This window comes from Sipha flava, unplaced genomic scaffold (assembly GCF_003268045.1).
Source record: "Sipha flava isolate LNK unplaced genomic scaffold, YSA_version1 67_pilon_pilon, whole genome shotgun sequence".
NCBI classification, from domain to species: Eukaryota; Metazoa; Arthropoda; class Insecta; order Hemiptera; family Aphididae; genus Sipha; species Sipha flava.
In genome coordinates, this window is record NW_020273607.1 from 587775 (window position 1) to 590136 (window position 2362).

The following is a 2362-nucleotide window of genomic DNA, read 5'->3' on the forward strand; positions in this document are numbered from 1 at the left end:
AATCCAACACTGCACGAATAATCTTAGTACATGGGAAAAATCTTCTGGTTTTTCCTTTCCTCCAAAGAAATCAAAATTTACCATATTTTCTAGTAGTAAAAACTTAATAAAACCAAATATTACACTTAATAATAAACAGATAGTCTACACTAAAACAATGAAAATATTAGGATCAACTTTTGATGAAAAACTCACGTGAAAAAAACATATAAACAACATAAAAGTAAGCACGAAAAATAGACTAAACATAATAAAAATGCTAGCAAATATAAACTGGGGAGCAGATACAGAAACACTACTGCCAATCCATAATTCACTTATTAGATCAGTGATAGATTATGGCTCAATTTTTTACTGTACAGCAAAATAATCAACACTTAAAATATTAGACATAATACATATTGCAGGTCCAACATTAAGTTTAGGAGCATTCAAAAGTAGCCCAATTGAAAGCATATACATAATTGATGGTGAACTGACCTTAAAGTATAGGCGAAACAAATTACTTCTTAAATTTGGCGCCATAAATGCAATGTATAATCAAAAACCGACCTACCACTCAATTTTCAATCTCCGTCTCAACCATACCTTTAATAACATCTTTAAACTAATTCAACCAATATACAGAAGAATAAATAAGCTCTCAACAGTCCTCCAAATCAATCTCAAGTGCATTATAAATTATGAAATACCAAATATTCCAACATGGACAAATCAAAAATTATCCCTAAATATATCCTTGGCCAGTTATAAGAAAAAACCACAACATCATAAACTTACAAACAAAAATTTTTTAAAATTATTTAAGAGCTCCCCAGTTATAAACATACCTATACTAATGCATCAAAAACTGAAAAAGATACTGGAATAGTTATCATCGCTCCCAACTTCAACAAAAAAAAAAAAAATAAATCACCACTGCAGCATATTCTCTGTCGAAATGCTAGCGATATACTCTGCTATAAAATATATAAAAAACTCACTAAGTTCCGTAAAATGTTTAAGTAACCATAGAAGCAACAACAGTATAAAATCCTATATAATAGAAGCAATAAATGACCACCCAAACGAAATAGCTATTGTCTGGATATCAGGACACAGTAACATAGAAGGTAATGAAAGAGTAGATTATCTAGCAAATGAAGCAGTCAATACTGATAACTTAGAAATAAGCAATAAATACTGTACTTATGAAGACACACTAAGATGTATTAATGCTGCGATTGGAAAAAAATGGTCACTCAAATGGAATAGAAAAGAAACCAAACTTAGCGAAATAAAATTAAGAACAGAAAGTTGGAAAAATATAGCAAACTTTAACAGAAAAGAAGAAGTATTATTAACACGTTTAAGAATAGGACATACTCGTTATACACATGGTTACCTAATGAGCAAATAAGAACAACCCAGGTGTGCATCATGCGGAGTCCACTTGACTATCAAACATATACTCGTCGAATGCAAACAAACGGAAGCTGCAAGAACCAAATACAATATCCCAGAATTTCTATATCAATCTCTAGGTCCAAACATATCAGTCATCAAACGGACACTAAAATTCATAAAAGAAACTGAAATTTAAAATTTATTGTAAACAATATATAGTAATATGTAAAAACAAAACTATCTAAAAAAAAAAAAAAAAAGTTATGTAAAAACATTGTAAAAAATGTCAGCCAATGGCTGCTGCTGCCGAGGCTTATTTCTATTAAAAATAAAAATAAAAAATAAATAATATTGAAGATTAGTTTATCTAATTACATAATTCATTTAAAAATGGAGGTATAATTAAAATATCATACCTACTGAGAGCAATAAATCTCTTTACTAATCTCATTAGATTTCGTGGATCTTATTAAATATTTTTATTCATTTTGAAAACAAATGTTTCCGTGAAACTTATAAATATAAATATAAAAATATAAATTTTTTTTTGTTTTTCGATCCAGTTAAAAATCGTTTTTTAACTTTTTATACTTATTACGGTTCGCTAAACAGATAGATGTATAGCATGCAGAGTGTTTGCTTTTATATTTCTACAATATCTATGACGTCCAAAGTTTACCATTTTACAATAATGTCATTGGTCAAAGACTGGGATTGTACACTGGTTTAAGATATTCTGTACGAAGCGCTAGAAATCTAATTGGTATCTCAACGATGTGAAGAATATGTGATTTTGCGCTCAAAGACAGCGTTCCAAAGCCGTCGTATAAGCCCTGTGTACACGCATATAATATTATATAGATTGAAAATATTAAACACGCGATGTTCTTTAAAAGAAGACGATTTCGGAATTCCCAAGTAGTTTTTCGGGACGTTGCGAAAAATTACCTTATACTCGTGGCCGAAGACCCAGCGG

The 2362-nt window shown here is 29.9% G+C and overlaps 1 pseudogene; it reads left to right on the forward strand.

Moving 5' to 3' along the window:
- Window positions 1–940: 940 nt before the first annotated feature.
- LOC112691808 lies at window positions 941–1594 on the forward strand (annotated as a pseudogene).
- Window positions 1595–2362: the final 768 nt, after the last annotated feature.